Genomic DNA, 9,329 nt, shown 5'->3' with positions numbered 1-9,329 from the left:
TCAATTTTTGTTGAATATGTTGAGTTTGGGGCTTTATACACCAATAATCAAAAAAAAATTCTCTTTCCAAGTACATGTCACTTAAGTTTATGATAGGGCTATAAAGTCATACTTAATAGAGATCATAAACATAAGTCTAAGTGACTATGGTAAAATAATTTAAAAAGATTATAAAATAAAACCATTCGTGGATTTTTAAATTAAATCTGAAATATTGTTATATACCGTTTAGTAAGACATAAATAGATTTAAAATTATTAGCAAGGACTTGAATAGTAAATGTCAAGTAATGAAAATTGGGAGGAGGATAAAATTAGCACTGGGTTAGAATCATAGGGTCAGATTTATCTATTTACTAATATTTATGTCCTTGGTCAATAGATGGAAAACATATATAACAGAATATTAATGTGTATGAATGCTAGAAAGGGTTAATAAAGTATTTCTTATTCTAAACTTTTCTGAATTTTAAATATCCTAAAATTTATAAAACTAAAGAAGTTTCTCAAAAGTTACCACTTTCTCAAAATATACTTTTTTTCCTAAAAAGATTTTGTTCAGTCACACAGATGCCCAGTACTCATTCAAGTCTTTACAAATGTCAATAATTTTCTTGCTTTATTTTTTATTATGTTTATGCTATTACCTTTTCCTATTTCCATCTGTTTTCTATTGCATTATCATCTTTGTATTTAATTATATATCATAAATAAATATAATTTATTTAATAAATTTTAAAAATATAATTATATATTTATTTCAAAGAGGATTGAAATCTTTGCCACTTTACAAAAGTCTCTCCTTAAAATTTATCAGGGTTTTGTGTTTGAAACAATAAAGTATACTCTGTAACTCACTCACAAGACTATGTCATAAAAGGTGAAGCAGCTTCCACGTCACTCACTGGAATGACCGTTTTTGAAAGCTTTAGCAATTATGTGAACACTCTGTTGACCGTTAGGCCACCACGTTGGAGAGTAGTGGTCCACAGGGAGAAACCAAGAGTAGATGTTTTGGCCAATAGGGCCCGCTGATGTTTAATCTGACAGCCAAAATCAACTGCCAGACATTTGAGTAAAGATACTTCCAGTTGGTTCCAGTTCTTAGCCATGAATCTTCCCAGATATTGAAGAAAAGAGACATACCAGGCCTATTTCCTTTCACTATTTCTTTACTGGCTGTCAGCAGATGTTGCTCTCAGCTCTCGAACCTGTTTCTTGCACATGGCCCCTTCATCTTCACAGCTAGCAGTTGCAAGTCAAACTCTTTTCATGACTCAAGTCCACTTCCCTTCCCCTCTTACTACCATCCAGAGAACTGTGTTCTTTAAAGGACTTGTGTGATGAGGTCAGCACAAACATGTAATATCACCATATCAAGGCCAACTGACAGACCTGCTTCACTTGCAGGACTTCCTTTGGCTGAGTGATGTCACAACCACAGCAGGGACATCCACAGTACTCAACGTCCTTAGACTTTGAGTGAAAAATCTTGGTCAGCCATTGTAGAAGTATGCTGATCACAAACTTTAAAGTGTATTATAATTTGTCTACATCTTTTTATTTTTCTTAATTTCAAACTTCACAATATCAAAAATAATACAATGCTAATGTTTTAAACCTGCTAATAGAGCTCACAGTTTTCATTCAATAAAGTTTTGTTGCATTAAGGAGTAAATAAAAGAATAAGAAATGACTTAAGATTATGAAGATCCCACAAAGTCATTACAGATTATATATATAAAATGATCTTAATTGAAAACCAATTGAGCAACAGCTATAATGATCTAATTTGTGCAAGTAGATAACTATAAAATATGTATTTTTTTCTTAAGCTTGTGTGTGTGCAGAAAACATGATTAATAAATTATATATGCATCTATGTGTATTTTTTGTGTATGTATATACACACATATAAAACATGGACATCAATACCTCTAGGCTCACAATGATAAATAACCTCATTCTTGCAAAGCACCTTGATGCAAAAGGGACAGTTCTAAGTGCCTCATACACAAGCTTATTTAATCCTCACAGTCATTCCATCATTATAATTACCATTAGACAGGCGTAGATATTCTAGTGTAGAGGGCATATTAATTTACCTCTAGTTATACTTCTAGTGACAAAGTTGAGTTGTGAATACAGGCCTCTGATGACAGAGTTTCTACCTTAGTGTAACATTCAAGGACAGAAAGATATATTCAAGTCTCATATTAGTTTCAGAGACACTGAAATTAGGCAAAAGTTTGAGGTATGACTGAGTTAACTATATCTGGAATTTCTTGAAGATTATTCTTCAAAATATGTTTATCAGGAGATACATAAATCTGCCTGTAAAAAAAAAAAAAAAGACATGATATCTCAAACTCTTCCAAGTACAAATTTCCTAGGACGGCCTTCAGGTAACTTCATGGATACAAACCATAAAAATATAGATTTGAAACTAAACAGTGATGAGTCAATACTCAGTTATATAATCATGAAATATATCATCTCCATAAATATGATTGTAAAATATATCAAAGGTATAAAAAGAAGAACATAAATAGTCAAACATAGAAAAGAAATCTCAAAAATGCATAATTATCTACAGGTCAAAATACAACAGAGGGACACTAACAATGAACAATAGAAAAATAGAATTAGATAACAGTTAATTTGTATCCAAATTGTATCTAAAAAGATAAAATATTTGGTAGTAAATTTAACAAAATAAAAAAAGATGGCACACCTAAAAAGTACAAAATATTAAAAGAAATGTTACAAAGAAGAAACAAATTCAAAGATTTTTTTATGTCTATGAGTTGTATAACTTACTGTTATATTAGAAACTATCCCAAATTGAGCTATAAATGTAATACAATCTCTATAAAAATCTCAGATGCTTTTTTTTTCAGAAATTAGCAATTTGACTTTAAAATTTATATGGAAATTAGAGACACCCAAATTAGACCAAACAATCTTGACTGAGAACAAAGCTAGAGGTCTCATAGTTTCTGAATCCTCAAGGCAGCACATAAAGATAAATATATAGAGCCACGAAATAGAATTAAGGATCTAGGAGTAAATATGTACACTTATGGTCAACTGATTTTCAAAAAAGATACAAAAACAAATCAATAGGGAAAGCATAGTTTCTTCAACAATTGGTGTTGTGACAACTGAGTATTCACAGGCAAAGAATGAAATTAGATTCTTATCTCACATCATATATATTAAAAAGTACTTCACATGGAGCCACAACACAAATATAAAAAATAAAAATTTAAAACTCTAAAAAGAAATATTAATCTATGTGACCTTGTATAAGACAATGTTCTCCTACATATTATACCAAAATCATATGCATAAAATGTTTTAAAAAATGTATACTGCACTAAAATTAAAACATTCATAAATTATAATTTAAAGGACACCATCAATAAAGTAAAAAGACGACTCATTAAGAAATAAATTAAAATGCAAATCATATATCTGATAAGAGTCATATTCAGAATACTGTGTATAAAGAAGGCTAACAACTCAAAAACAAAAAGCTAAATTCATAGATACAGAAAATATTTTTTAATTTATTTTTTATTTTTTGAAATTTATTTATTTTAGTTTCGAGTATACAGTACATTGGTTAGACATCTATATAGTTCGTAAACAATCCCTCTAGTTGCTTCATCCTTCCTCTGACCCTCTATCTAGCCAACGTATTAATGCTATCTGCATTCCCAATGCCATGCTCCCCATTCCTGTGACCATCCATCAGCTACTAATTTGTACTTCTTTAACCCTTCACCCCATTCTCCCAGGCCTTCAAACCTCCCTGTCATCTGACACCAAAGTATCCACTATATTTGTGAGTCTGTTTTTGTTCTTTTTATTCCTTAGGTTCTGCATATAAGTGAAATCATATAGTGTTTATCTTTCTCTGTCTGACTTAAATACCTCCTAGGTCCATCAAAGCAATATCTTTTTCTATATGGTTGGAATACTTAATTTTTTTTTCCATTTGAAGTACTCGTTGATAAAAATGTAGTTATTACCATTCTTTATTCATGTTTTTTTTTTTTTTTTTTCTTAAAGAAGTTCCTCCAACATTTCCTGTAATACTGACTTGGTGGTGATAAATTCCTTCAGCTTATTTTTGTCTGGGAAGTTCTTTATCTGTCCTTCAACTCTAAATGATAATTTTGCTGGCTAAATTAGTCTTAGTTATTTGAGAAATGCAAACAAAACCACAGTGAAATACCATTTCACACCCACTAGAATGGTTAATAATGTTAAAGTGAAAAATAGCAAGAATGGATGGAGATGTCAAGAATTGAAGGAGGAAATATAAAAGTTTTAGCTACAGTTTGGCAGTTTTGCAAAAAGTTAAACAGAAAATCACCATAATACTGAGCAATTCTACTCCTAGGTTTATATATACCCAAGACATTGAAAACTCATGTTCACACTGAAATGTGCATATGAATGCTTGTAGCGGTATCATTCATATCATCCCAAAGTGGAAATGCCTGTCAGTTGTTGCGTGGGTAAACTTTACAATGAAATGTTATTTACTCATGTAAAGGAATGGGATGCTGATACATGCTTCAACATTAACCTTAAAAATATTATGCTAAATGAAACAAGACAGTCACAGAAGATCACATATTATATGGCTCCATTTTAGTATAATGTCCTGAATAGGCAAAACCATAGAGGCACAAGATAGTGATTGTAAGAGTTGGAGAGGAGAAAATGGGGAATGAAAGTTAATGGTTATTGGTGTTCTTTTGAGGATGATAAAAATGTTTGAAATTAAATTACATTGAAACTTGCACAAATCTATGAATCTGTTAAAAAGTCAGCAAACTGCGTACCTTAAAATGTTGAATTTTCTTGTATGTTATTGCAATGTCTGTTTGTAATGCCAGACAGGTGCTAGAATATTTGGGGGAATCACTTTATAAATTATATAAATGTCTAACCATTGTACTGTATATCTGAAACTAATGTAATTTTTAAATGGCAAATATGTATGTACACACACACACACACACACACACACACATATATATAAACTTACTGATAATGGTCTTCTTGTCCCAAAATATTGCTATTTCGACAAAGGATGCAACAGATTATAACTGATGGCACATGTTATTAAAGCATAAAGTCTAATTTTAGTTTAAAAAATATATTTATAGAGCAATAATGCATTACACAATGAAGATTAATTTCTGTATACAGAAATTAAAGTATTATTCATGAAGCAGGCAAAGATTGCTTTTAATTTCAAGGATATAGATGATTCAGATATGCAAATTGCAATGAATTAATAACAGTTCAGTTATGTTAATGTGTGTGCACTCCATGGAATATTAATGCAATATTTATGAGACATTTATAGACCAGACATTCTCTTTAAGAAAACTTTTTTCATTTTTGTAAGATATCAATTTTTCATAAATGTATTAAAGAAATCATGGTTATTACGTTCAGAAAATGATAGTTTTATAATATATTTAAGTTAATTCTAGTTATTAATATAAAGATGAATGAGGAATAAAATCATTCATAATAAAGATGAAGTTTGTATAGCCTAACTAAATAGATATTATCTGTTAAAATATCCACTTTTATTTTAAATGTATAAATATGAGGGATTTCTAAAAGCTATCTTATATAGACATAGACTTGATTGAAGGAACTGCCAGCACTAACTTCCTACTGCTAAATATGTGGGGATTAAGTAGAGGAGTTGGCAATAAAACAGTCAATACATAGGTTCAAGCAGAGGTAAAACTGAAGGCAAATAGATAAGTAATCCTTAAACAAAGAGGAAGCTCACCCAAATCAGTGGATCAACTGCAACCTCTTTTCTTGGGTAAAGCAAAGGTCATCATACTTATAGCTTGGTTTATCCCAAAGTCAAGTGCTCATGACTAACAACCACTGATATAACTGAAATTTACAAGATGATACAATCTATGCTAATGTTCAAATACAGCCCACTTTACCTATAGTATTTATATAATTTTATAATAAGCAAAGCTATTTTAAATTTGTAAAAAGTGGGAGAAAAGACAAACTAGAAGGAAAAGAATGGACAAGGGATTTCAACTTCCATGAAGGAGTGTTGGCCAAAGTAGGGTAAGTAAAGATACATTAATTTTCCTTTCCTCAATAATTTGTGAAGTCTCCTGGATACCTCTTTGTTGAGGAGGCTGTGGGCAAGAGGGTTCATCTTGGGGGTGGGGATGATATAGAAGGCTGGCACCATCTTGTTCTGGTCTGGAGTATGATTAGAGGCTGAGCTCGTGTACATGAACTTGGCAGCCTTGTAGTAGAGCCCAACATTGGACAGGTGGAAGCAGCAGCTGGTGAAGGCTCTGTGGCAACTTTCCACAGAGCCCATGTGGATGACAGCTCCAAGGGTTCTGGAATAGGGTTCTGGAACAAATGATAACTGAGATGGGAAAAATTCGCATCACCACACAGCAGATGAAGAACAGTCTTTCAAATGTAGATCTGTCTGTGCAAGATAAAGGTAAAAGAGCAGTAGCATCACACACACACACAAAAAAAAATTATGAATTTCCAGAGAGCTGTAGTAAGAAAATGACAGAGCTATTGCAAGCACAATGATGTCATCATGAGAGCCCAAGACCCAGGAAGCAGCAGTCAGGAAGACACAGAGTTTCTGATTCACAAAGAAAGTGTACAAAAGAGGGTGGTATGTAGCCACACAATGGTCACAGGCCATGACAGCCAACAGGAAACATTCTACTCCAAGCAGGGATACATAGCAGAATATCTTGACCCCATAACTGGCCACAGCAATGGACTTGCCGCCAGACAAGTATTTAAAGGCCATCTTGGGCACAGTGGTGCAGATGAACATGAGGTCCATGACGGACAGCTGTCTGAGAGGATATCCATGAGGGTGTGAAACTGGGGGTCCAGGCAGACAAGGAGAACTATAGTCTGGTTTCCCATGAAGGCCACTGAGAAGATGCCCAAGACCAGAGAGAAAAGGAAGGTGTGGGTGGGGCTGTGACCAGGATGAAGTCGGAGCTGAAGGTCTGATTCTCTCACTACATGATGAATGTGTTCTTCATCTGCTCCAACAAAAAGTGATGCTAGTTTGTGATTAAGCAAACCTTATTAAGCATGCCATCTGCTAAAAGTATAGGTGGATGATCAATGTGCCATGGTCACAATTAGGAATCTCAAAGATCAAGAAGCATAGTATCAGAAAGAAATATGTCCCGTTGTGCTGCTTCATTTCTGAAACTGTGAAACTTCTTCTGAGCTCAGCTTCTGAGTGTTCCTTTTCTTGATTGAAAAATTAGAATAATAATATGTACTTTTATATGATTGATAATGTTTCTACAAAAGTGAACGTTCCCAAAGGCAATTAAACAGTTCCTTGAAACATCAGTTCATCACAGATAAGTTAATAGAGAAATTCAGTTTAATTGGCATGAGACAGACATAATAACAGAGATGGAGAATGAGATATAAGCCCTTGCTTTCATGGTACTTTTACTATTGATATTAACAAAATTTCTGCGTTTGCCAATTATTTTATATTTAAAGTGCTTGGTTTGTAAATATTCTGTGCAGTAACTGGATGAATTGAGAAAAGATTCTTTACCTATATAAATCTAAAACCTGTGTCCATTTTTCTGTGGCCCAATGTTATGTATTGACCTGAGTTCCTCCTAAAGAGATATGCTGAGGCCTTGACTCCAGCATCTTGGAGTGTGGGCTTGTTTGAAAATAGGTCCATAGAAGATGTTAGTTGTTTAAGATGAAGTGGTACTTGTGTGGGGTGGAACTCTAATCTAACATGACTGATCTGTTTATAAGAAGACTGCTATGTGAAGACATGGACACAAGGAGAATGACATGTGATGATGGAGGCAGAAGCCAAAGTGATACATCTAAAGCCAAGGAATTCCAATGACTGTCGGTCATCAGAGAGATTCTTCCCCTCAGAGCCCTCAGAAGGAGCCAGCCCTGTGGACACCTGGATTTCAGACTTATAGTCTTTAGCACTGTGAGAAAATACATTTCTATTGTTTAAAAGCCAACCAGTGTGTGGCACTTTCTTATGGCATCCCTAGGAAACTAATACACCCAGCATCTCCTACAGAGATTTAGTAATACAAAAACAGAAATCCAGAGAAGCTTGAAGTTCATGCATTCAAATAATGTCTATTTAGTTCTGCCTATGTGTTTGGCACTGGAAACAGGGCAGTGATCAGAATGATTATGACCTGGGAATACCAGTCTCCCCAAAGTGCCTCTAATGGGTGCACATGTGCATCTCATAAGCTGAAAAGAGCAATTTCATCATCATCATCATCATCATCATCATCATCATCATCATCATCATCATCAATTTTGTCAGTTGTCATGAAGGGAGAAATAGGCTTGTAGTGTCCTCCTTTGGTGGTAATGAGGTACAAGAAGTTGTCTCGATATCCAGAAATGGTTATTGATAGCTCAAGTACAGATTGAGCCAACTTCTTGAAAATCAGGAATGAATATCTCTGGGACCTCTTGTGGTTAGAGTGTGTTCCCTGCTGCAAGACACACTTGCATTGTCCAAAAAAGGGAGGCTTTAAGTTTAGTCAGGGAAAATGACATGTCATTGCATCATTAATGTCAAGTGCTCACACAACTGAATTCACTTCTATAAAATTCCTCATCTCATCTATTTTATGGAGGTCCCTCTTTTGAACATCATGTCATAGACTGCCTAGTTACATTGAATTTGTTAACTATTGTAACAGACCAATTTACTCAAACAAGATTTTGCATTATTCTCAAATTCAACCATGGCTTTCTTAAATCTCTCTACAATGTGACTTTAAGGGTGAGGCTATCTGGTCAGGTTAGCCCACACCTGTGTTTCTTTCAATTTGACACAGGAGTCTGGCACACATAGGGATAAATCTTTCCCAGCCATTAAATTGATATTAAAAGTGTAATAATTCTATTGGTAATAATCTGGAAATTTCTGGCATATAAAACCAAGTGAGTGATATAACATTAAAATGAGATTGGCAAATGTAGAATCTACATATTGCTCAGGAGAGTCTCAGTTTTATCATTAGTTCAAGCTGAACTTAAACCCATACTTACTTGTGTCATATTGTCTCTCCCCTCTTCACTACTTCAAAATTCCCTTCATAGGCATGTGCTCAAATGGTCTTTATTGAGTTTTCTCTGTCACAGAGAATGTGAGAAGATGTGGCCATATGAAAGTTTATAGCATTTAACTCGTATGTGGTATGTAACACTGAAAGCCACAAAAGAACAAGACAAACAAACAGAGAC

The 9,329-nt window shown here is 33.8% G+C and overlaps 1 pseudogene; it reads right to left on the bottom strand.

Moving 5' to 3' along the window:
- Nucleotides 1-6,069: 6,069 nt before the first annotated feature.
- On the bottom strand, nt 6,070-7,081 carry LOC102887546 (annotated as a pseudogene).
- Between the last annotated feature and the right edge of the window lie 2,248 nt (nt 7,082-9,329).

This window comes from Pteropus alecto, unplaced genomic scaffold (assembly GCF_000325575.1).
Source record: "Pteropus alecto unplaced genomic scaffold, ASM32557v1 scaffold78, whole genome shotgun sequence".
In the NCBI taxonomy this organism is placed as follows: Eukaryota; Metazoa; Chordata; class Mammalia; order Chiroptera; family Pteropodidae; genus Pteropus; species Pteropus alecto.
The sequence above is the reverse complement of the archived record's forward strand: the minus strand, read 5'-3'. Positions and strand labels throughout refer to the sequence as shown.